A 27,653-nucleotide genomic window follows, 5' to 3' on the forward strand; every position below is an offset into this window, starting at 1 on the left:
TTTCCCCAATTGCAGATGACCAGATCCCATATATAGAAAATCCCCCCAAATCTACAAGAGCTAATAAACAAGTTTGGAAAAATGGCAGGATACAAGATAAACATGCAAAAATCAGAAGTGTTTGTAATGAGCAATGAGAGGAGGAAATAAAAAAAATGTTCAATCTACAATAGCAACTAAAAGGATCAAATATCTAGGAATAAATTTAACCAAGGATGTAAAGGACCTATACACAGAAAATTATAAAACATTGCTAAAAGAAATCAAAGAAGATCTAAATAAATGGAAAAACATTCTGTGTTTATAGATTGGAAGATGAAATATTGTTAAGACATCACTTCTACCCAAATTGATTTATAGATTCAATGGAATCCCAATCAAAATTCAAACAGCCTACTTTTCAGAAAAGGAAAAGCCAATCATCAAATTTATTTGGAAAGGTAAGGGACCCTGAACAGCCAGAAACCTCTTGAAAAAGAAGAAAGAATTTGGAGGACTCACACGTCCTGACATTACAGCATATTACAAAGCCACAGTCATCAAAATAGCATGGTACTGGTATAAAGATAGATATTTTGAACAATGGATTTGAATTCAGAGCTCACAAATAGACCCTCAAATCTATGGTCAAATGATTTTGGACAAGACTGACAAGTCCACTCAACTGGAATAAAATAAATGGTGCTGGGAGAACTAGATATGCATATACAAAAGAATGAAAGAGAACCGCTATCTCACACCTTATAAAAAAATTAACTCAAAATGAATCAAAGACTTAAATGTAAGAGCCAGGATCATAAAACTAGAAGAAAATGTAGGGAAGCATCTTCAGGATCTTGTGTTAGGCAATCATTTCTTAGACTTTATACCCAAAGCACAAACAAAGAAAAAATAGATAAATGGGGCCTCCTCAAAATTAAATATTTTGTGCTTCAAAGGACATTGTCAAGAAAGTGAAAAGGCAGCCTACTCAATGGGAGAAAATATTTGAAAAGAAATCTTATAGCTTATCAATGAAAAGATAAACAGCCCAATTAAAAAATGGGCAAAAGACTTGAAGAGACATTTTTTCCAAAGAAGAAATACAAACATCACTAGCTAATCAGGAAATGCAGATCAAAACCAAAAATAAGATATCATTTCACACCTATTAGAATGGCCACTATTAAAAAAACAGAAAACTACAGGTGCTGGGGAGGATGTGGAGAAATAGCAACACTCATTCACTGTCACGCTGGAAGACCGTTTGGTGGTTCCTCAGGAAGCCAAGTACAAAACTGCCATATGATCCAGCAATCCAGCTACTAGGTTTATATCCAGAAGAACTGAAAGGAGGGCCTCAAACAGACATTTGCACACTGATGTTCAAAACGGCATTATTCACAGTTGCCAAAAGATGGAAGCCACCCCTGATGAATTTATAACAAAATGTGGTATACACATACAAAATAATATTATTTAGCCCACAAAGGATGAAGTTCTTATACATGTGACAACATGGATGAACCTTGAAGACATCATGTTGAGTGAAATACTCAGACTCAAAATGATAAATATTGAATGATGTCATTAATGCGAAATAGTGAGGTAGGCAAATTCATAGTCAGAAATTAGAATGTGGGTTACTGGGGCTGGGGTAAAGGTAGAGAATGGGAAGTTAATGCTTAATTGGTGCAGAATTTCTGCTTGGGGAGATGGAAAGTTTTGTTAATGGATGGTGATGGTAGCACAATGTTGTGAATATAATTAACAAACTGAATTTTATAATTGAACATGGTCAAAAGGAAATTTTAGGGTGTATACATGTTACTAGAACAAAAATTAAAAAAAAAACAAAAACAAACTATCACCAGAGGACTGTACCTCACAAACATAGTCATTAACTATGGACTATACTTAATATTATAAATATATTAATAATGCTTCATGAATCCTAACAAGGTAAAACACTAATGCAAAGGTTAATAATAAGAGAAAACCATATGTTTGTGAGGGATGACTATGGGAACTCTATTTCCTGCATGACTTTTCAGAAAATCTACAGCTTTTGTAATTAAAAAAAAAAATTGGAAGCTTGGAGATAAGCAAGTTTCTTTTTTTTTTTTTAAATTTCTTTTCCCCTCTCTTCCACTAATTCTTCCATCTTTACTTCTTTCCAGAATTATAAACTTGTAAAATCTCTTTTCATTGCACAGCACATTGCTTACTGAACTGTGTTCTGAGACATCCTTAGCAGCTGTCACAGGGAAGCTGGACATGCAGCTGGGGCTCTGCTACCACCACTTGGCTTCAACCCTAAGTAGCTCCTCTGTTTCCACATTGAGCCCTTCTGTCAGGGCACTTTGAACAATGGCTGTGTAACTCTGAGAACTGGAAAACACCAATTCACATCCAACTCTCCAATTTTATAGAAAAAGAAACCAAGCAAAAGTTAAAAAAATTGACCAAAGGCCCAAAGGAAAATAATAGGCCAGGCCTTGCTTTCATTTAATTTTCTTACTGTTTCCAACAGTTACTTTCTAACATCTTCTACAGATTGTTAGGAAGTTATCATTATGTCCTTTATTTTAAGGAACAGACCTTTTAAGGGACTTGGAATAGAAATTTGCTGAATCTCAGTCCAATTAATTATTGTATAATAGATGTCTAATAAAAAATACCCTTTAACAACTGACACTTTTTGAGATTGAGGTTTTGTTTTTGTGAAAGGATTACTATGACATAACATGAACTTACATTTTACCTATTTCTCCAAGAATTCTACGCATTCAAGTTAGGGTGTGTGATTTATCCATAAATAACTGTATCGCCAGACCCTGTGTTAGGCACATGTGGCCTCTGCTTTGGGAAACCCAGAATTTTCTTTCGTGTCTGGGAGGGTACAGTACCAAATACCTAGTCATATAATCAGAATACTTTTCTCTATGTTCCCCCAAATTTTCTTTTAGATTTTGGGCTTAACTGGTAAAGATTTTATTACTAGGCACTAGAATAATGAAGACATTAGTGAGGATATTTTCCTCTAAGAAAAAAATAATAGAATTCATTATTTTTCATCTGTATTGGCCAAAATAATTTCTGCTTAGACCTACAATGATGAAGCTAGGCAGTACGATATTTTCACCACCCCGCCCCCCAAATCAATTAAAAATCTTGTTTAAAATCTTATTAAATTGAAATTCTTAATGGTTTTCATCATTATTTGGCTTAGGTTTTTAATTATATATTCATTTTTATAACAGCTTGCAACTGCTTAGTACTTTGTTAGGATGGCAAACAAGGATATGTGTTTTCCTTAATAACATTTGCTTTGAATTCTGGGCTTATTATTTGCAATGACTTCTTGAAAATCTTAATCAGAAAGAAGTTATAGAACAAAGCACGCTAGCCTTGGTCATAACATGAGGAGCTGATTTTCACACACTGAAAATGTGCTGAAGGATGAGACCAGCAAAAATAGGGCGGTGCTTCAACAGACTCCTTTCTGTACAAACAACAGCTGGATGTGGCTGTTGTTACTGATGGGGGAGGGCAAGGATGGAAAAAAACAGTTTTTTTTTTAAGAGTTGGAAAGTTTTCAGTGAAATCATGATGTCACCAGGATATGTTTTGTCTGTGACTTCAATTTGCATAAGTTCCTTCCCATGGAACTATGTAAAATTCAAAGGAATGTTTATGGTACATTTTGCCTCTGGGGTGCCAATACTCATGAGTCTGTGAAGGAAACATCAAGCAGAAGGAATTTCTTTTGTAAGTTCTCTTAAAGTAAAAACTAATGAAAAAGGAAAGAAAAGAGGCTTGCAAATGCTAGGACTTTCATACTGCACTCATGGAAAGAATAGAATTATTTTGCATTCCTGATCATTGACTGATATTTTAATTTGGTACCATATATGTTTAAGAAGGGGATCTTCATTTTCTTTGATACTTATGGCTTGAAATGTAAAGCCATTGTATTATTCTTCCTGTTAAAATTACCTCATACATTTTCCCAAATTCCTGTCTTTGAAAGATTTTTACTATCAAGCAAAATGTATTTGGGACAAATTTTTGGAGATTTATTTTGATATCAAATAAAGGAATGTCTTGCTGTAGAACAGAGGTATTCAAGTATCAAATAAAATGCCTAGAAATCAACAGTCATTGGTTTTTAACATTCCAAATGGGAATTTTAATTCCCAAACATTATTTGAACCTTGTGAACATGGTTCAAGTTGGCTCCTCAGCCCCCATGTAGATAAGAGGTTGTAAATAAAATAATGGGGATATGGTTGGATGGAAGTGAAGTGGAGGGACTATCAATGTGCCAGATATATCCATCACTAACTCCTTGATACTTCTGCAAATTTAATAGTTGAAAAAATTTTTCTTTCATTTATCGATGACTCAATGACTTTTGAAAAATTTGTCTTTCATTTATTGATGACTCAATGACTTCAATATGGTAATATGGATGATTAAGTTTTGAACAAGTCCTCCTACTGAAAATAAACTAAAACATTTCTTAAACATCCTTAAAAGCAACAAATAACTGGAAAAATAAGAAGACCTCCCAGACCAATCTCTAAGGAAAGGCAGGAGCCTGGAGCTACTTTTATCCTGAAGGCCTATATTGAACCCGGTGACCTTGACCTTCAAGTTTAAGGGCTGCTTGAGGCGTAAGGAGCTGAAGTCACAGCCTAGGGCCTGCCCAGGATAGAGAGTCAAGTGTCTGCCCTCCCATGGATGTTGGAGCAGCAAAAAGCTATATCCTCAGGATATGGGTGAACAGGAATTAAACCACCCCTATCTTTCTCACCCCCAAAGCATGCAAAGAAATCTGCCTCAACCCTGAGCCAAGCAAAAGGGAAAAAAATGTTCCTGAGGCATTGTAAATACTCTCATGATTTGATGTGTCAATTAATACTAACTGTGTTGTTAATCAAACACGTTAAAATATTAATTTGGTTTTTGTTTCCAGGTATCTGGCAGAAACAAACATGAATACTTTCAGGAGGAATATATCTTCATCTTAGACATCAAAATTTGTCACAAAAATTTTTCCAAAAAATAAGCATCACACATAACAAAAAATTATCACATATACAAAGAAGAAACTCATAATGAGCAGAACAGAAAGAACAGACAACACAAAGATACTTTCAAAAATTTTCTCCTATTATTGAAGCAAATCTGATAAAGAAAAATCATCTGAATCATCTAAGCCTGACTTTCCTTATATCCTGTGGCAGAATATAATCATACTATTTCTCCTTTCCATCATATTCCTTGTTTACTCACTTCTTTACAAAGAAATCCTACTGGCCTGAAAGAGTAAGATTGGTTAATGATCCCATTCAAAGCCTCTGAGGAAAATAGTGGGACAAGAACAAAAGTAGGGGCCTTTGAATTTATAAGTACAGAAATTCAAATGTTCTGTGAAGTAGGTACTATGAGAAACTGTTAGAATCATATGAAAATGCCAATTTCCTAGGTTGATTACTGAATATCAGCAATTTCATATGGTCTGACAATATATTAGCTTTTTCAAAGGGACCCCAATAAGCAATACTGGACAATATATTTTAATTCTCTCTCTGGTCCAGATGTGATCAGTGCAAGGCTGGTGGGGTGACTCTCTCATCCTCAACACAGGTCTTACAAATTGTCTCTAATTTCCCCCATTTCCTAGCCATCAGGCAGAGTGAAAGATAAAGCCCAGGACAAGCATCTTCCTCTAAAAAAAAGATTCACAAGTTGAACACATCTCACTTGCTTATATCCCAATGGCATGGAACTAGTTAAACCTGACTACTCCTAATTTATCTGTACCTATTTCAAAGTTCATGCTTACTGTAGTTTTCTCATCTTCTCTTCTCCTTTCTTGAGGTTTCTGTTCAGATGAATTTCTTGTTTGATTAGAATCCTTTCTGCAGTAATTTCCTCTAACGGGAGTATACACTTCTAACAGGAGTACACACTTCGATTTGTTTGAGTCTTCTGCATAACCACTCATATCTTTTATTCAAATTGGTAAACGACCCATATCTTTGTTATGGGAGTTTTGGAATGTAGTCCTTTTTGTTTAGGAGAAACAGTTTACTCCGTTTTTTATTCCTAGTACTGAAGATAAGAAGTTCAATGCTAATGTGGTTTTCTTTCTCTTTGTAAATAACCTCTTTTTTTTCTGTCTGGAAGCTTGTAAGAAGTTTTCTTCTTTTCCTGGAATTCAGGATTCGTATCAGGACATATGTAGATTTAGGATGTGTCTTTTCTGGTGAGTACTGCTTGGAACTCAGTAAGACTTTCCAATCTGAAAATTCGAGTCTTTGCTCTGCTCAGAGAAATTTTAAAATGTTATTTGTTTAATGGATTCCTCTCCAACATCTGTTGCTGTTCTTTTTCTTTTTCTGCAACTCCTATTCTTTCCATTTTAGGTTGTCTTTCAGGAGAGACTCCCTAGCTGGTCAAAGGACCTATTACCAGAAATTCTAGAAACTCCTGGGTAACAACACAACATTCATGAAGATAACTGGATCAAGCTGTGGAGGGTGACACTGATGCAGCCCGAGTACTGTGGATAGGCCCCCAGCAATCATATTGTGCATTGTATACCTCAAGATTGGTGAGGTGCCCATGGCCCAACAGGTTGCCAGACAAGGCTCCTTCCCAGAATGCTCTAGGCTTGGGTGTATAAAACAGGCTTGGAGGGGGACAGGTATGCTCTTAGCAAGTCTGAGGGGAACTTGATTCACTCAGATACTGTTGTTATCTGCCACTGTGTGTACCTTGGTAAGATCTTCTGAGGCCAGGAGAGTTGCACGTCCCTTAGAGAATGTTATTGCGCTCTCCACTGGGTATTCCAATTCTTCTGACTTTCTTCTGAATCTTTTAGACGGGAACAATTTGTTTGATTTATCAAAGCAGCTTTTAGCTTTCATGACTGACCTTTTTGTTAGTTATACCAGTTGTGAATATTTTTTCTTTTCTCCTGATTCTATCTTTCAATTCTCATGTATTTTCCTGTATGTTTGCCATAGACTTACATTTTTTGCTCTGTATTATTAGACTTTTGTCCCACTTCAAGCTCCTAATTCAGTCCAAGAAAGATTGATGCCATTAATTCTTCTTAAAATCTTTTGTTATTATTTCTGATCAAATTGACTTCTGTCGCCTCCAACATGTCTATTCCATTGTATGCCACTTATTGTAGGTGTTGGGCTTGTCCCTCCTGTCACTGGACACTGTGACTAATTAGGGGCAGTAGGACTTTGCCTATACCTGGGGCTTAAGGCTGGGACCAAAACTGGCAGCCATCTGGTGGCTGGTGGCAGACACAGCAGTCTGCAGATGATGCATTGATACATTGGTCAGCAAAGGCCAGCCCTGAAGGAAGTTTCTATGTCCCTTGTTCTTTGCAGCTAGCTGTCCTTGCCTTGGCCAACTTGTAGGCAAGTGTGGGAGGCAGAGATAACAGCAGATTCTCTCAGAAACTCTTGTGAGGGACAGCACCCCTCGACCCGCTCAATCCCACATCTTTCTAGGATGTACTCTGTCCTGAGCATTGCCTCAGACCCTCTTTGGCTGTTACGAAAGCTCCCATCGTAATCAGAGGAGTAAAGTAATGAGGTCACTCCCCCTACTCAGATACCACAGATTCTGAAATTTGTTCATGTCCCCCAGCAGTGCTTGGCTGAACCACATTGGAGCCTGAAGCAAAAGGAAAACTCAGTCATAATGATAATGTGTTTGAAATTTTGGTATTTTTGTTCATCATGGATTTTTTAACATTAATTTTAATTTTAAAAAATATTACATTCAAATGTTGTTCATCTTGATTACTGAGCTTTTTGGCACTTGCTTAATTTTTGCTACCGAGGTGCCTGCCTCACTTGCCTGAACCTGGGCCCAATCCCACGCTCCAGGTCCTGCTTGCCCCGACAGCTCTGGGGCTCAGGAACCTCAGGATTGGAGCTCGGAGTGTAGTGCAGTACTTTGCAAGCACGATCTTGGAAAATATTGGCAAGTTCCAAAAAAAGAAAAAGAAAAAAAGAAAAAATTTGTCCTTGATTTCTTATCCCATCCTTAGTTTTCCTATTCATGCTTTCTGTTTTACTTTTTATGTAAAAATCAATGGAACAATGAATTGTTGGGTATGGAAAAGAATCAAATCATACAGAAGGATAAAAATAAGAACAAAAATTCGTGTTCTTTTTCCTCACCCCTAGCTTCCTTACTCAGAGATAAACATCAAACTGTTTTAGTTTCAGTTTGGTTACTTTCCCTAGTACATAGTCTATTCCATTTGGTGTTTTAATTTAAGCCTTATGCATATCTGTTATTAATCAGTGTTATTTAGATCATATACATATCTTCTATATTTTCATTTATTTGGTGTCTACTTATGTCATACAAGATTTAAATGTATGTTAAAATCCCCACAACTATATTTAGTAGATTTCTTTTACTTCATATTTTCAACATTTTTTACTTAAAATTGTTCTACTCATTAAATTTCATAGCCATTATATCTTCTTATCAGTACTAGGTAACTCTCTTTTTCCTGTGTAATGCTTTTCCCTTGGAATTTTTTTTTGTCTGAATTAATATTACAGCCTTTGCCTTACAGAACTTTTTCTAGCTTTACTTTTAACAATTGTCTATAACTTTTAAGCAATTTATTATAAAATATTAAAGCTGAATTTTCTTCACATAACATGAGAAACATTGTTATTTTAGATCCAGGTTAATGCACTAAACTACTAAATTTGAAATTATATATTTTCTCACTCGAGAAAACTTTTTAAAACTTTGCCTTTAGTTTTGAAGTTAAATTTGTAATTGTTAGATTTACTTGTACGGTTAATTGTTTTCAATTATATTACATCATCTAAATCATTTTTATTCATCTCTAGGTCCTCATATTTTAAAAGGCCACATGCATCATATATTTTATGAGCCTCTGCATGTCTGTTGCCTTCAATACAAAACACATTAGTTATTGTCTTATTCTCTCAAAGCTCAATAGTCATTGCTCCATTTGTTTTCTGTTATTTTGTCTTTTGCAAAAGATACCTGAGACAATCTGAAATTTCTCCTTTATAATTAATATACGCGCTCTGCTTCATTGCTTTTCATACTTTTATTTAACATTGTGTAGTTGTGCAAAAATGGGGCCAGGCTATATCTAGATATAAATTTATTTTGATTCTTTTCCTGGAGGCCATGGTTAGTTCTTTCAATATATGCAGAAAAAATTAAGAATATATTATTTCCTGTCATACAGTCTCAGGAGCAGTTTGGTAAGTACTTAACTATTCCAAGGCTCAGTTTTCCTGCTTTCTAAAATGGGTCTAATTTTAGATGGGATTTTTTTAAAGAATTAAATGAGATAATTTAACTGAAATACTTAGCAGAATACTTGGCATATAGTAAGAGCTCATGTTAAAATACAATATTTTTCAGTTAAGTTTTCCTTAATTATTTTTATTTTTATGTCTTTAAATTATTCTTTTTTCCACTAAGAAACAGCTATAATTTTTAACTTTCTCTCCATTCTTCTCTCCTTTAGGTCTAAGACCTATCTCAAAAAATTTTTTTAACCTCTGTCTTCTCTTAACATTCTGGCAGTCTCACATATTTACCTTGAGTTTCAAGGATTTCATTTTAAGTTTTCTTAATTTACTCCTCACTGCATCCAACATGGATTGTCATTCCACTCTTTCATAATTTTCTTGAGTCCTTCCGTACTTATTCTGTGTTCCTGTTTAGCCTACCCTGGTGGTATTTTCTAAAGCTTCCTGTTCTTGTTTCAAAGAAGTCCTTTTATTGAATTCTTTGGAAAAGCCGAGTTCCTGAGAATATTTTTCATATCTTGTAGTAATTAGTTGTAACAAGTCTATTCTTCTTACTTATTTCAGGATGGTTTATTTTCACTTTGTTTCCAGGTTTATTTGCAGGTTCTTGGTGGGCATTTTTCTTACTCATTTCACACAAAGCAAGCTCTACCTGTATGTGATGCTTCACAGTGGACAGTGCATAGCACCTGCCTCTGCTGTCCATTAAGGAAATAGTTACATCTTCAGTGATGTAGAACTAGCCCACTCTCCCTTCCCAGAAAGGATTATGCCTAAGTAATGTTTCCCAAACTTTTTCTCTGGAACACTCTTGTTCTGTAAGATGATAATAAAACAAGAGGAAAGGTAGTGGTAGGGTTCCCTTGACAAGTCCCTTGACAAGTAACTTTAACAAGAACTGTGATAAATTGAAAAACATTTCTTTACTTCAGACATCTTAACATTGGCATATGCTTAGGTATATTATGAACTCAGAACATATAGCTGTCCTTGTTCCCTGATACTCTGCACTGATAAAATACCTGAAAACTTATTCTATTATCGATGCTATTTCTGTGTCCAGTTGCCTCCAGTGTTTTAGTTGTGGGTCTAAACTTGCTAAAGGTGTCACCTCTGTCAGAGTCCACCGTGAGAATAATCTGATGTCTGTGCCAATAAAGCAGTTTTCCCATCCTTCTCTAGCCACCTCTGGTAGTGTTGCTGGGCAGAACTGAACCCTAGGTACTCTATGCTTCTTTATATTTTCTGGACTTGTTAGTGAATTGAACCCATGCCATTTCCATGTAGAAGTGGGGAAAAGTGTCTCTTTCTCAGTAACTGCAAATATGTCATGTACACTTCACTACAAGTACCAAATGCTTCACATGGAGTTCAGAGAAACAATTACTTATATTTTTTCCTCTGATATTTACATATAGCTTCCACTTTAGCTAGGATTTAGATGTAAGTCCTTGGGGTTAACAGAATGTATTCAGACTTGCTACCTTTGACAACTCAGAGATCAACCACTCTGGTTCTAGTGCCTGATTCTCTCTTCTCTTAGAGGAATAGTTTCTGGAAAGATTCTTTGGTCTTAACATGCAAAAGCATTCCTGGTGGCATTGCTCCACCAAACTTTCAAGCAGTCCCAACATCTCCATCCAGATTAGAGTCCTCTCCCCACCTGCTCCTTGGCTACATGTATTTCATTCTTTCAACAGCATTTTATCAAGGATTTCTCCTGTGCTAGAAACAAGTTATCACAGTAAATTCATACCATAATCGCAGAAGCTTGAACCACTATTACTTATATATGGACAAAGAACATTAAAAAAGAAGTGACTTTTTAAATGCCACGTATTTAGTAGTAACTGTTTTGCAACCAAAATCTAAGTTTCTAATTCCTAATCCCATTTTTTTTTTAAAAATTATAAACCCCACCACTTCTTTACTTCTTTTCTGTTCACTAGTAGACATCTAATATACATAACATCTATACCTTACCCATATGCAACTCTGCACATGAGAATTAGATAACAAAAATGATATCCTTACCTGGTCCTAAAAATTAAATCAACATTTCAGAGCTTAGACTGTAAAATTCTTAAACATGGGTCCTACCTTCATTCTTCAGAAGAAAAAAAAGTTAGAGAACTTTGAGAAAGATGATTGATCTACAATGGATTATTTCTTAAAAAATTACAACAAGTGTTAACAATAAAACTCAAATAACAACTACTCTTCTGAAGGTAAGGTATGATGAAGAATCAAGGGTAGATGTAGTTTGCATTCAGCAAAAGAATTGTTTCTTTGGTCCAACAGTTATTTTTCTGATAAATGTCTCCTGCTATTCAGACACTGAATTTTCTGAACAGTACTTTGCTGCCCCATAATCCATCTTCATTCAACCATGTTTTAAGATGCTTAAAAGGAAGTGACAACACAAATCTCATTCCTGTGTTGTAGCTGAATATCCCTTTCATTCTTCCCTTTCTGTGCGTAAAATTTCTTAGGTAAACACAACCCAGAGGAAATAGGTGCATCAAAGGAGCCTAATTCTGCTAGTTTGGGGCCTTTTGAAAAGTAGGGCTGCTCTCTTTGAAAACAGAATTCTGGAAGACAGGAAGCCTTAGGTCAGGCCACCTGCTGGGCAGGACACATGGGGCACAGTCTGAGAGTTTCCCATTGCCACTGGCAACCAGAGAAAGCATTTCTACCCAACCGCCCGGTTACAGCAGTTCACATGGTAGTACAACCCTGCTTTCAATAAAGGCCAAGATTTTAGATATGTGAGTAATTGGAATGAAATGCTATCTTGTTCAAATTAATTAATTAAAACACAAGTCCAAATCTCTGGATAATTCATTTTTATGCCAAAAAATTATATATATATATACATAGACATATATATATACACATAGACATATATATATACACATAGACATATATATATATATATATATGTCTATGTGTATATATATATAATATGTCAAAAGATTTATCCAGGGTAAAAGTAGTTAACAACACAAGGAATCTAAACTCCAAAGCAGGGTGTCCATTTTAAACGTTTATTTTATCAACCAGTTTCCCTCATTAATTCCAAATGCATTTACCTTTTTGATTGGCTCTTCATGCCACTGACCTACCAGGGGAAGTAAAAGTCATGTGTAATTGGCAGTCAAAACTTCTTTTGAGGTTATTTTTGCTGTGAGGTATTTTACTAAGTTTTGCTGTCAAATTAAAATATGAAGGAATATTGTCAACTGACTTAGATATGTACTACTATTTTTCCTCCCACTGTTCTTTATGTAATTAACACTAAAATAGATTCAATGATGTTTAGAATATTTGTTAATTTTTAAACTGAAAAACTCATTCAGCATTTCTTTACCTCACATATAACAGTTTTGAATCCTGTAGCTTTATTTCCTGTTTTTATGTTTGTCGGTTTGGATTGTAGATGGTACATATTATATAAAAATATTTTCTGGTTGTGGCACCCAGTCTCCAGGATGATTTCGAATGAGTCATGCCTTCCTGTTATGGCCTGTGCAATCCTCCTCCAACATGAATCAGGATTAGTCCTGTGTGACCAATAGAATAAAGAGGGAAGTGATGATGAGGGATGTGATGGTTAGGTTCATGTGTCAACTTGGCCAGCGGATGGTACCCAGGTGTCTGGTCAAGCAAGCACTGACCTAACCATTACTGCAAGGACATTTGTGGCTGGTTTATTAACTCATCAGTCAATTGGCTGCAGCTGTGACTGATTACATCAATGGAAGGGCATGTCTTCCACAATGAGAGAATGCAATCAGCTGGATTTAATCCAATCAGTTGAAGACTTTTAAGTGAGACAGAGAGAGGACCTTCACTTCTTCTTTGGCTAACCAGAGAAGCATTCCCTGAGGAGTTCATCAAAGTTGCCAGTTCGTTCCTGAGGAGTTTCAGACATCTTCATTGGAGTTGCCAGTTTGCTGCCTGCCTTACAGAATTTGGACTCATGCATACCCACAGTTGCGTGAGACATTTTAATAAAATCTTATATTTATAGATATCTCTTGTTGATTCTGTTTCCCTAGAGAACCCTAATTAATACAAGGGACTTCTGAAGTTAGGACCTAAAAGTCATTGCAGGATCTGCTTTGGCCTCTTGAATTGCTTGCTTTTGAGGAAGCCAGCTTCTCTGCTGCTAGCCAAACATACACAGACAGGACAATGTCAAGTCCCTTGTGGAGAACCCAGGCTTCTAGCCAACACCAGCACCAACTGCTACCCATGTGAGCGAGCCACCTTGGAAATGGATCTTCCAGACCCAGTTAACTCTTCAGAAGACTGAGTTCCACTGCTATCTGATTGTGGTCATGTGCTAGACCCAAAGTAAGAGCTCTCTAGCCAAGCCCTTTCCAAATCCTGACCACAGACTGTGAGCCTCATAAATGGTTATTTGTTGCCACAAAGTTTGGGGTAATTTGGTACACAGGTTTAGATAACTGGAACATGTTGCATGCTGTATGTTGTAAGTGTAATGTTTTTTATTAGAGAATTTGTGGGTTTACAGAAAAATCATTCATAAAATACAGGGTTCCAATATATTTCCTTATTATTAACACAATGCATTGGTGTGGTCTATTTGTTACAACTGATGAAAGCATATTTTTATAATTGTACTGTAAACTATAGTGTATGATTTAACTTAAGGTTTAATGCTAGTGTTGTGCAGTTCCATGGATTTTTTAAAAAAATTTATTATATATATATGTATGTATGTATATATATATATAACCTAAGAATTCCCCTATTAAGCACATTCAAGTATATAATCCAGTGCTATTAATTTCACTCACAATGTTGTGCCACCATCACCATCATCCATTACCAAAGCTTTCCCATCATCCTAAATAGAAATTCTGTATATTTTAAGCCTTAATTCCTTATTCTCTATCCCCATCCCATTCACTGGTAATCTATATTCTAGATTCTGACTATTTAAGTTTGCTATTCTAATTATTTCATATCAGTGAGAGCATATAATATTTGTCCTTTTGTGTCTGCTTATTTCATTCAACATGATGTCTTCAAGGTTCATCCATGTTGCCGCATGTATCAGAATTGTATTCCTTTTTATGACTGAATAATATTCCATTGGGTGTATATGCCACATTTTGTTTATCCATTCATTGGTTGATGGACAACTGGATTGCTTCTATCTTTTGACTATTGTGAATAATGTTGCTATGAACACTGGTGTGAAAATATCTGTTGAAGTCCCTGCTTTCAGTTCTTTGGGGTATACACTTAGAAGTCTCATCAGCAAAGGGTAAGTATTCCTATTTCTCCACATCCTCCCCAACACTTGCAATTTTACTTTTTTTGATTGTAGCCATTCTAGTGGATGTGAAAAGGTATCTCATTGTGGTTTTGTATGGCATTTCCCTAATGGCTAATGATGTTGAAAATCTTTTCTAGTGTTTTTGGTCATTTGTGTATCTTTGGAGAAATGTTTATTCAAGTCTTTCTCACAATTTGTAATCGAGTTATTTGTCTTTTTGTTGTTGAGTTGTAGGAATTTTTAAAAATAAATATTCTGAATATTAAACCCTTATTAGATATATGGTTTCCAAACATTTTCTTCCATTCTGTAGTTGCCATTTTACTTTCATGATAAAGTCCTTTGATGCACGCAAGTTTTTAATTTTGATGAAGTCTCATTTATCTATGTTTTTTCTTTTGTTGCTGATGCTTTGGGTATGAAGTCTAAGAAACCATTGCCTAATACAAGTCCCTGAAGATACTTACCTACATTTTCTTCTAGGAGTTTTATATTTCTGTTTCTGAAATTTAGGTCTTTTATCCATTTTAAGCTGATTTTTGTATATGATATGAGGTGGGGGTACACCCTCATTCTTTGCACATGGAAAACTGGTTCTCCCTGCACCATTTGTTGAACAGACTGTTCTTTTCCCATTAAGTGACTTTTGCTCCCTTGTAAAAAATCAGTTGGCCATAAATGTGAGTGTTGATTTCTGAACTATCAATTCCATTCCATTGGTCTATATGTCTGTCTTTGTGCCACTACCATGCTGTTTTGATTACTGTGGCTGTGTAATGAATTTTAAGATTGGTAGGTGTGAGTCCTCCAACTTTGTTCTATTTCAAGACGGCTTTGGCTATTCAGGGGCCCTTATACTTCCATACACATTTGATGATTGGCTTTTCCATTTCTGCAAAGAAGGCTTTGGAATTTTTATTAGGATTGTGTCAAATCTGTAAATTGCTTTGGGGTAGAATTGATGTCTTAATACTTAGTTTTCCCAATCCCTGAACATGGAATGTCCTTGCATTTATTTAGGTCTTCTTTGATTTATTTTAGCAAGGTTTTGTAGTTTTCTTTGTACAAGTCTTTTAAACCCTTGCTTAGATTTCTTCTTCAGATTGTTCATTACTAGTGTATAGAAGCACTACTGATCTTTGGGTGTTGTTCTTGAACTCTGCCACTTTGCTAAATTCATTAATTAGCTCTATTAGTTTTGTTGTGAATTTTTCAGGATTTTCTTTGTATAGGATCATGTCAACTGATACAAAGGAAAGTTTTACTTCTTTCTTTCCAGTTTCAGTGCCTTTTATTTCTTTTTGTTGCCTCTTTTCTCTGGAGAAACCTTTAGTACAATGTTGAATAATAGTGGTGACGGTGATTTCCTTGTCCTATTCCTGATTTCAGAGGGAAAGCTTTCAATCTTTTACTATTAAGTGTGATGTTAGCTGTAGGTTTTCATATAGGCCCTTTGCATGTTGAGAATGTTTCCCTCTATGCCTAGTTTGCTAAATGCTTTCATCAAGAAAGGGCACTAGATTTTGTGAATTGCCTTTTCTGAATCAATTGATTTGATCATTTGGTTTTTTTTTTTTTCCTTGCATTCTGTTAATGTGATATATTATATTAATTGATTTTCTATGTTGAATTTCCCTTGTATACCTGGGATGAATCCAACTTGTTCGTGGTGTATAATTCTTTAATGTGGTGCTGGATTCAGTTTCTTAATATTTTGTTGAGGATATTTGCATCTATATATGTAAAGACCTATTGGTCTGTAATTTTCTTTTCTTATGGAATCTTTATCTGGATTTGGTATGAGGGTGATTTGGCCTCATAAAATGAATTAGGGCATGTTCCCTCTTCTTCAGTTTTTTGAAAGAATTTTAGGGGGGTCAGTGTTAATTCTTCTTGGAACATTTAGTAAAATTCTCCTGTGATGAAATCTGCTCCTGGGATTTTCTATGTTGGGAGGTTTTTGATTACTTATTCAATCTATTTAATAGTTATTGGTTTATTGAGATCTTTTCTTCTTCTTTAGTCAGTGTGTTTCTAGGAATTTGTCCATTTCATCTAGGTTTTCTAACTTGTTGGCATGCAGTTGTTCATACTATCCTCTTCTAGTCCTTTTGACTGCAGTGGAATCAGTAGCAATGTCCTCACTTTTGTTTCTGATTCTAGTTATCTGAGGCCTCTCTCTTTTTTATTCATCAGTCTACAAAAGTTTGCCAATTTCATTATTATTTTCTAAGAACCAATTTTTGGTTCTGATGATTCTCCCTATTGTTTTTTAATTCTCTGTTTTCTTTATCTCTGCTCCAATCTTTGTTATTTCCTTCTTTCTGCCCTCTTTGGATTTAGTTTGCTCTTTTTCTCTTTCTCTAGTTTTTCCGGTTTTGAGGTTAAGTATCTGATTTAAAACCTTTCTTCTTTTTTAATGTAAGCATCTAAGATAAAAATTTCCCTTCCAGCACTGTCTTTGCTGCACCTGGTAACTTTTTGCATTTGTATTTTCATTTTCATTTGGCTCAAGATCTTTCCTAATTTCCCTTGTTATTTCCTATTTAATCCATTGGTTGTTTAAGCATATGTTGTTTAACTTCCACACATCTGTGAAATTTCCATTTCTCCCTCTTTTATTCATTTCTAGATTTATCCCATTTTGGTTGGAGAAGACACATTTTATGACTTCATTTTTTAAAAATTTATTGAGATTTATTCTGTGACTTAAGATATAGTCTGTCCTGGTGAATGATCCATTTGCAGTGGACAAGAATATATGTTCTATTGTTTTGGGCTGATGTGTTCTAAATATGTCTGTTAGGTCTAGTTGGTTTAGAGTATCATTCAAGTCTTTTATTTCTTTATTGATCTTCTGACTAGATGTTCTATCCATTATTGAAAGTGGTGTATTGAAGTATCCTACTGTTAATGTAGAACCATCGGTTTCTCCCTTCTAATCTGTCAGTATTTGCTCATATATTTTGGGGCTCTACTATTGGGTGCATATATATATTTATAATTGTTATGTCTTCCTGTTGAATTGACCCCTTTAGCATCATAAAATGACCATTTCTGTCCCTTGTAACAGAGTTTGACTTAAAGTCCATTTTATCTGATATTAGTATAGCAATCCCAGCTATCTTTCAGTTACTATTTGAAATATATATATATATATATTTATTTATTTATTTATAAAAATATATATATTTTCCTTTCACTTTCAATCTACTTATGCCTTGGAATTTATGGTGAGTCTCTTAATCTCTTGTAAACAGCATACAGTTGGATCATGCTTTTTAAAATCCGTTCTGCCCATCTCTGCCTTTTGAGTGGAAAATTTAATTCTTTACAATTAATGCCACTACTGATAATACAGTAATTTCTTCCATCATTTTTCTATTCAATCTTTGTTAAGTCTTATACCTTTTTTATCCCTCAATTCTTGCATTATTACCTGATTTCATATTTATTAAATTTTTTTGTATTGTATTGAATCCCTTCTTATTTCTATCTGGATATATTTTTCATTTTTATATATTTTCCTTGTTGTTACCATGGGGATTAAATTTAACAGTGAATGCAAAAGGCAGGTTCCTCCCTCTCTTTTCTGGGCCTGTGTCTTGTCCTAGGTTTCTATTTGCTAGTGGTCTTTTAAGTTGCTCTGTTTACAGGAATTTGAATTCCCCCTCTTCTTCCCAGGAAACAGACCTTCTTCTTCTCCTGGGTGTTCCACTACAGGACTCAAAGTTGGTAAGCCTTTGCCCCAGGCTTCCCACCTCAATTGTTTCTTACACTGCTTTAGTTGTCTCATGCTGCTTTTGTGTGGAGGGCAAATTCTAGAAGGGGTGGGGAACAGCAGAGAGGAGTTTTCCAAGTCAATCTTTCCCAGCAGGAACAAGGCCAGTGACCCATAAAGGGAGTGTTGGCTGGCTCCAAACTGCCCTGGGGAGAGACTGAGGAAGGGGCTAGTGAGAGTGCCAGAGATTCTTCCATGGCTTCCCAAAGCTCCATTTTCTTGACTCAGCACCTTTCCAGCAAATGCAGCACTTCAGCTGTCCTCCACAGCTCCGAAGAAGTGTAACATCTTTACGTCACCTCCACTGCCTTGTTCAAGGCTAGTTGGAAAATGTCTGACCTCGGAGCTGGACTGCCAGAGATCCAAAGTAACTAATCAAAGGCAGTGACCAGCAATCAATCTGCGCTGCCCACCAGATCTTGGGGAATTGGATTTTTATGTCTCTTTCTGGCACTAGCAATCTCCACCAAAGCCAGTCCACACTGCTGCTTGCCCAAGAGTGGGGAATGGGTGATGGTAACAACCTCAGGGAGAGAGCAGTTTGCTGTTATCCACCGTAATTTACCACCCTCTTTCTCCTGCTCTTCCCTGGATTCTGTACAGTGTTCCACTGGACTCCAGAGTTTTGAAATAGTTGATTCAAAATGTTTCTGCCTGTTTAACAGTTTTTCTGGTGGAGGGACTGGTTCCTGGAACTTTCTACTCCACTATCTTACGACTGTAATTGTAATAACTTAATTTCATGGTATTTGAAAATTATAATCATTATTTTCATTGATTTAAAACATATTAAACATTATATCTCTGTTTTAAGGACATTTAGTTTATTATACCCTGTTTATTGTATCATACAAGCATTTTTCTTCCTCAACCTTCTGAAATACCTCAAATACCATATTTTTATTAGTGCTATTCTTTTTCTCTTAACTGCCCTTTTCCCATTCTTGTTCCTGACCTTAGCTGTTATGGGACCTTAGTGTTGACTTGTACATCCCTCTTTGGCTCTCTGTCAGTTATGCTAGAGTTGGGCTAAATCCATGGTTCTCAATGGATATTTCAACATCTGGAAGTTGGCAAGACCAGGGTGTGATACAATTATTCAGTGGGCTGAAGCCAGGTTTTCTGGCTGTTCTGCAATACCCAGGGCTGTCTTACACAACAAAGGATTGTCCCACATCCTTCCCAACTATCAAATGCCTCCCTTTACATTCATGTATATGAAGCACCTGTTTATAATTATTTGAGCCTAATATCTAACCCTGTTTAAAAAAAAAATCTCAAAATATTCTTTGCATGGTTTAATATACATTGCATGTTCCAGAAATGGAACTACCATGTAAATTGAGGGAAGATTGTATTTTGTTTTGTTTGGAACTTTATACCAAGAGTAGGTTATCATTTCAGAAAATTACATCACTGACATTAATGCTCCTTGTCTGTTTAAATTGCCAGGACTCCTTTAGTATGCACTTCTAACAGTCACATTCATGTATTCTAAGCATAGAAATAAACATTGACTACCCTTCATTATGTCTTCTAGTGCAGTCATGATCATATTGAAATCCAGAATTGGGACTATTTCTCCTTCACATTGCAGTTTATATAGAAATTATTTGTGAATATAAATTTTATTATCTAAGAAGTTCATTTCAGGTTAGAAGAAGTTTTATAAAGTATTTGTTATTAAAAAGGACATTAGGTCTGACAAGATTAAGTGAAATGACAAACTAAATGCTTGCCAGTTGCTTTTTAGTTGGTAGAAGTTAGGGATCTTTCCTGAAATGCACATATTAGTTACATAAATGAAGAATTGTCCCCTAATTCTCACAAATTTAAAACGTCTCCTTTTACATCCTTGTAGGTGAAAAGCCTGTTTATGGGTTTATGGGTAACTGATAAAACAACTTGTCAGTCTTTAGTCTCTATCACTATCAGGGAAAAAAATCATCTGTTGTTAAAAATAATAGCATCCTTCTTCTAAAAACAAGAGAAATAGCCACATATATTTAAATGCGTACTCTATAGGCATGGATTTTGTACTTATTTTCTCAAGTAATCCTTGCCCAATATTTTTAATGGGTATTATGACCCTGTGGTACAATCAAAAGACTCAGGTGTAAGTCTTGGTTCTGTCACTTACTAACCAACACTTAGGCAAGTCACATTCATGTAATAATGGAAGGCATATGCCAAAACAGAGATTACTCTGGATTAAGAGAATATGTATTATTTAAATATTCTTGTTTATGCCTTTTACTTTTTCTTTCAGCCCATATTTTTCCTCTATAATTTAGAAAGACACACACAGTTTACTGAAATTACTTGAAGCCAAACAATTATTATTATTATTATTTATGATTTTAATTAAACATAGAAAGTGACAAAGAATTTTAAATATCTAGTAATCAGGAAATGATTTAATACATTTTTGATAAAATTTTATTGAACTTTGTACAGCCATTACAATTATAATAACTTAAATGCTAATGGTATACTTTTTTTTAAATTTTTATTTTGAAATAAATTCAAACTTACAGCAACAGTTGCAAAAATAATCCAAACCCCATACACAGAACTCCAGCATACTCCACCCCCCCTCCACCAATACCCTGATCTACCAACTTTATTATTTCATCACTTTCTTTCCCTCCCTCACTCCCTCCCTCTCTATCATCCATCATATATTGCTCTGTCTTCTGAACATATGAGAGCAAGTTGCACACATCCTTGAACAAATAATCTAATTCACATATACATTTCCTATGAACAAGAATATTCATTTATGTAATCACATTAAGTGTAGTTAAGAAGTTCACGAAATTTAACATAGATATAAAGCTTACATTCTATATTTCAGTTTTTTCTTATGTCCCAATTGTGTCCTTTTGAGACTTTTCTCCTCTATTCTTTTTTTTTAAATTTTATTTTGAAATAAATTCAAACTTACAGGAACAATTGCAAAAACAATACAAAACCCATACACAGAACTCCAGCATACCCCAACCCCCCTCCTCCAATACCCCAATCCACCAACTTTAACATCCTGTCACACCACGATTTCTTTCTTTCCCTCCCTCCCTCCCTATCATCCATCATCTATTACTCTGTCTTCTGAACATATGAGCGCAAGCTGCACACATCCTTGAACAAACAATATAATTCACATATGCAGTTCCCATGAACAAGAACTTTCTTTTATGCAATCCCATTAAGCACAGCTAAGAAGTTCAAGAAATTCAACATTCATACAAAGCTTACATTCTATATTTCCTTTTTTTTTCTTATGTCCCAACTGTGTCCCTTTGAGCCTCCTCTCCTCCATCTTCAGATCCCATCCAGGATCATCCTTAGTGTTTAATTGTCATTATCTATTTAGACTGTATTTTTTTTTTTTTTCAATTGTGGAAACATATATACAGCCTAAATCTTCCCACACCATCCCCTCCTAGCATTCCTTTAGTGGGATTAAGCACATTTAGAATGTTGCAATGCCATCACCTTCCCACCATCCATTACTAGAAGTTTCCCTTCACCCCAAACAGAAACCCTACACTCATTCTTAACTCCCCATTGCCCCTTCATCTGCTTCTCATAACCCATACTCTACTTTTCATTTCTATGGTCATAGTCTCTGATACTTTCTTTGTGTTTACCGTGGGGCTTAAATTTAACACCTTAAATCTATAACAAGCTTGTTTTTCTTTGATAACTTCAATAGGACACCTAAACTATGTTTCTATACTCCTCCATTCCCCCACCTTCCCTCCATTCTTGTCAAAAAATATATATTTTCCATTGAGTCCAAAACCACCAATTTATCATTACAGTTTATGTATTTTTAGATCCTGTAGGAAGTAAATAGTGGAGTTACAACTCAACAATACAGTATTATTGGTATTTATATTTACCATGTGATCTTTACTGGAAATCTTTATTTCTTAATGTGGTTTCAGTTAATTGTTTAGTGTCCCTTCCTTTCAGCCTGCACAATTCCCTTTAGCATTTCTTATAGGACTGATCTACTGGTGATGAAGTCCCTCAGCTTTTGATTATCCGGGAATGTTTTCATCTCCCCCTCATTTTTAACCTCCAGGTGTTTGTGAATTTTCTAAGTCTGTGATGGTTATTGACTTCTATTTGTATTCCATTGTGGTCAGAGAATGTGCTTTCAATAAATTAAATTTTTTTTTAAATTTATTGAGGCTTGTTTTATGTCCCAGCCTATGGTCTATTCTGGAGAAAGATCCGTGATCACCAGAGAAGAATGTGTATCCTGGTGATTTGGGATGTAATGTTCTATATATGTCTGTTAAATTTCTCTCTCTCTCCTTTCTTTGTTTCTCTGTTGGTAGGACTCCCTTTATTATCTCCAGTAGGGCAGGTCTTTTATTAGCAAAATCTCTCAGCATTTGTCTGTGAAAAATTTAAGCTCTCCCTCAAATTTGAAGGAGAGTTTTGCTGGATAAAGTATTCTTGGTTGGAAATTTTTCTCTCTCAGAATTTTAAATATGTCATGCCACTGCCTTCTCACCTCCATGGTGGCCTCTGAGTAGTCACTACTTAGTCTGATGTTGTTTCCTTTGTATGTGGCAAATTGCTTTTCTCTTGCTGCTTTCAGAACTTGCTCTTTCTCTTCAGTATTTGACAGTCTGATCAGAATATGTCTTGAAGTGGGTTTATTTGCATTTACTCTATTTGGAGTTCACTGGGCATTTATGCTTTGTGTATTTATATTGTGTAGAAGATTTGGGAAGTTTTCCCAAACAATTTCTTTGAATACTCTTTCTAGACCTTTACCCTTCTCTTCTCCTTCTGGGATACCAATGAGTCTTAAATTTGGATGTTTTATTTTATCTATCATATCTCTGAGATCCATTTTGATTTTTTTGATTTTTTTTCCACATTCTTTCTTTTGTTCTTTGATTTTCCATTCTGTGGTCCTTGAGGACACTGAGTCATTGTTCAGCTTCCTCTAGTCTTGTACTATGAGTAGCCAGAATCTTTTTAATTTGGTCAACAGTTTCCTTTATTTCCATAAGATCATCTGTTTATTTATTCTTGCAATTTCTTCTTTATGCTCTTCTAAGTTCTTCTTCTTGTCCTTTACATCCTGTGCCATGCTCTCATTGTTTGTCTTTAGTTCTTTGATTAATTGCTCCAAGTACTGTGTGTCTTCTGATATTTTGATTTGGGTGTTTGGATTTGGGTTCTCCATATCATCTGTTTTTTTCATATGCCTTAAAATTTTCTGTTGTTTTTGACCTCTTGGCATTTGCTTTACTTGATAGGGTTCTTTCGGAATATGAAAAACCCCAATCTCTAATTTGTCAGGTCTACAGCTTGGTGGCATACACTTTCTCTAACTAACCAGCAGATGGTATTGTGAGTCACCTATTCCCCTCAAGTCAGTTCTCCCAAACTTTGTCTTTGTGGTGTGTGGGGGTCTGATTCTTGTGGGGTTCAATTGGTGCACCAAGTTTGGGTGTGTTGTTGGTGCTATCCACCCTGAATGAGGGGTGTGTGTCTGAGCGGTTAGGGAGGCAGAGCAGCTTTAATGATCAAATCTCCCAGGTGTTCCCAGAGATATAAGGCTGTTGCAAGAGACTAAGCCTTCATTTCAGTCTTGCCACAGATTGTTCCTGCTGCTGACCTGCAAGTCCTTGGTATTGGCATAGAGTCCCTGGGATTTCCAAGCAGGTCCCCCTTCTCAGCCATGCTCTTCCAGGACCTCTGCTGAGGGAAGGCTGTATCATGACACAAGTGCATGCCAGCCCTCCAGGGACGCCCTGGGCCACTGGGCCATGCAGGGGCATTCCCAGCCTGCTGTAAAGATGGCTGAATGGAGTGAGTTAATTTCCCCCTTTCACACAGCTCTGCCTTCCCAGCTCTGGGACAATTAGCTGTGGGTGCACTAAGGGCCACTGTCCATCGCCAATATTGTGGTGTGTGTGCGGTGCTGCAGGAAACACTCCCCATCACGCTGGGACCCTTGGCGCGGCTCTGGGCTGTGGCTCTGACCCCGGGCAGGAGTGTCCCCAGCCCGCCGGGAAGATGGCTGCAAGGAATGCAGTTTCTTTCTCCTTTTGGCTCCCCTCTGCCCTCCTGGCTCCAAGCAGCGGGTGTGGGAAGGGCTATCCTCCATGCCAGATATTGAGGTGTTGGCACAACCCCTTCCTGCTGTGCTTCACTGCATGGTTCTCGCCACTGTATCCACAGCCTCTCCTGTTTTTTTTTTTTTTTTAAAGAACTAGTCCATCTCCAAACACCAACCCACAGTTTCCCCATACCGCAGCGCAGTCACTAGACTTTCAGCTGGCTTACTCACTCATTTCAGAACGCAGACTCCCAGTTTCATAAAATGCATGGTCCCTGTGAATTTAGCAGATCTTGTCTGGCTGGTGCATTGCTGGAACTGGTGTTCTGGGTCACTTTTTGGCTTTTAGCTAGTATTTTTCATGGAGGTGTTTTTTTTTTTGCCCTATCTCACCTAGCCACCATCTTAGGTTCTCCCCCAAGGGTATACTTTTAAGTGAAAAATGGTGAATAAACCATTGCAACTATTTCATGATTTTAATTTTATAACAATTCTGTGTGCATTATCTTCAGTTGAATGCATTACCTTGAATATGCAGGAATATTTTACTTACAGATATTTTTAGTGGTTTTGGAGAACTTATTTTAGGAATAGTTTTAGATTTTAATATTTTCAGAAAAATATTGAAATTTTAATATTTTTAGAAAAATTCCTCAAGTATTTTTCTTATTTTGTCTGAAAGAGTCATTTTCTTACTTAATTCAAACTCTCTCACAACCATTCAATATTCACTTGCATTTTTATGTGCACCATTCTGTTACCATAAACTGTTCATCTATATTGCTATACAATCAATATAAAGAGAAGACTGAATAGACTAGTACTTGCAGAATTTACTAATATTCAATCATGTATTATTTGATTGCCAGTTAAGACTAATGGCCAAAATGATAAACATTTCACTGACAATTATTGTGGTTCATAACTAACCCTTGGGTAGAAAATGAGTGGACTTTTGAACTGAGGAAGTAAGGGACCTACTCTGGAGTATGAAGAATTAAGATATGAGACATATTGGTCACATATCTCCAGAAGTCAGTTTCCTCAACTATAAATTGAGAGAGGCCTTGTTAAGTAATCTGAAACATCCCTATCTCCTCAAACTCTCCAATATTTTACTGCAAAGATTGACAGCCAAATGGATAAAGACATAGCTATGATGCCGGACAGCCCTGGGAGTTCTTGGAGAAATTGAGACCTCAATCAAGGGCTGGCACCATGAGGGTTCTTGACTCAGTAGCAGAAAAGAATTCAATGACTAGTCAGTGTGTACAGCCAAAGAATCCAAGGACTAGTTGGTGTGTACAGCCCAAAACTTTAATGTGTAGTGAAAATATATGCTTGAAGGGGGTGAGCACAGGCATTCTCCAAAGGAGGAGAAGCCCTCTGAGGTCAGGACCCTTGCATTATAGGGACTTGGAGGGGCCCTTCCCCCTCTAGTTATGCTAATAAAGGATTGATGAGTGGCACTTTTCTTTTTGGCAACGACCTGAGTGAGGGCTAGGTGTACATGCCAGAAGGAGCTTCTTGTTATGGGTCTTAGGGTCATTTCCACTTCCCTCCTTCCCTATCTAACCTGCCTCAGGTACACATCAACTGTGTAATAATTAAGTATTTATATTATTAGCTCTGTCTTCATCAATAAATATGGGCAGTATGGATGTGACCAAGCAGTTGAAAATAGCCTCACCATTACAATTAAATTTTTAATGCAATTTTTTTTTAACATCCTACTGTCTTTACTTTGGACTACCTTTGAGTTAGGTCATCCATTAATCCATTAGTTAGGTAGTCCATAAGAAAATGTGTCAAGTTCTCTGTGTATGCTCAAAGAATATTTGTATAGACTTTAGAAAATATCCTTAATAAAGAAATTTTGCACATATCACTTATTTTCAGACTTGCACTTCTACAATGAATGCACTTTTAGAAATCAAAACATTTAGAATTTAAATATTCATATTATTGGTCAATGTACTATTTGTAATATTAGATCCTTGTAGCCTTTTCTCTGACTTGACAAGATTCTTCCAATCATTGCCTATTTTCTGCTTAGTGTTCTTTGATTTAAACCATTGAAAAATAATCTCTGAAAATCTGGTCTGTCTGGCAGACAAAGGCTCCACTGCCTTTGCTCTGATTTACATGTTAAAAAGACACTGGGAGTTTAGCATTTCCATTTTCTTTATGTTAACTAACACCAGAAGTGTTTCAGCCTAAGACACTAGTTTTGTTTTCTACAAACTGAGTGAATTGTAAAGACCTTAGAAAGACCCAGGGAGGAAAAATCAAGACCATTAAAAGTCAGCCTTTCCCTGCCCCTCCTCAATATAATCATCTCCTTCTAACCATAATTAACTGAACTTTTCTTAAATTGCACCCGTCAGCCAACTTGTAATTATATACTATTGGTGTGTTCACTGGTTGAATGTCAATTCCTCCAACTAGATTGTAAACTGCCTGAGAGGAGGAACTGTTTCTTGCCGCACTGTAAGAAGAGAACCTGGCATGTTCCAGCCATGCAATAAGAAAGCAATTAATAGTGGTTGAATCAATAAATGAACACATGGAAATATTAGACATGTATTTTTTGAAGAAATGGGAAAGAACTGTGATTATATCAACTGGGAAAGAAAAGGCCAAAGAAGTTCATTATAATTTCAAAATAAATTAATGGCAAGTTGTTATATATTCAATATATTCAATATATTTTGACTAAGTTTATTGGTGATACAATTTGTTTTATTTAATTTTCATGAAGGCTCCTCAAAGTTCAGTTTTATTGCATTGCTTTCACTTTACAGAATAAGAAACTAAAGCTGAATAGTTAAATTGCCTGAAGTCATATAGCTAGTAAGAATTTGAATACAGATATGTATGACTATGATAGCTTTTAAAAAGGAAGGCAAGAAAGGGGGAGAGGGAGAATGTGAGGGAAATGGAGAGGGAGAGAAAAAGGAGGAGGAGGAGGGAGGAAGGAAGCAAGGGAGGGGGAGAGAGAGAGTGGAAGGAAGGAATAAAGAAAAGAATCTAAGCTAATAGCAAGAAATTATTTCTTCATACCAGTTTGGAGTCAGAAAACTGGAACTCTTCCTTTGGACACTTTGAAGAATAGCTTAGGCTATTATTTAT

General features: G+C 36.0%; 1 long non-coding RNA gene across 1 annotated transcript in view; it reads left to right on the top strand.

Annotated features, from left to right (window-relative positions):
* The window catches only part of LOC119529838, a 91,326-nt gene extending 64,259 nt beyond the window's left edge, over positions 1-27,067 (top strand). Inside the window, exon 3 of the long non-coding RNA XR_005215956.1 lies at positions 26,970-27,067. This is a non-coding gene — a long non-coding RNA (uncharacterized LOC119529838). The remainder of the gene's footprint in view (positions 1-26,969) is intronic.
* Positions 27,068-27,653: the final 586 nt, after the last annotated feature.

Source organism: Choloepus didactylus, chromosome 3 (assembly GCF_015220235.1).
Source record: "Choloepus didactylus isolate mChoDid1 chromosome 3, mChoDid1.pri, whole genome shotgun sequence".
Classification (NCBI taxonomy): domain Eukaryota; kingdom Metazoa; phylum Chordata; class Mammalia; order Pilosa; family Megalonychidae; genus Choloepus; species Choloepus didactylus.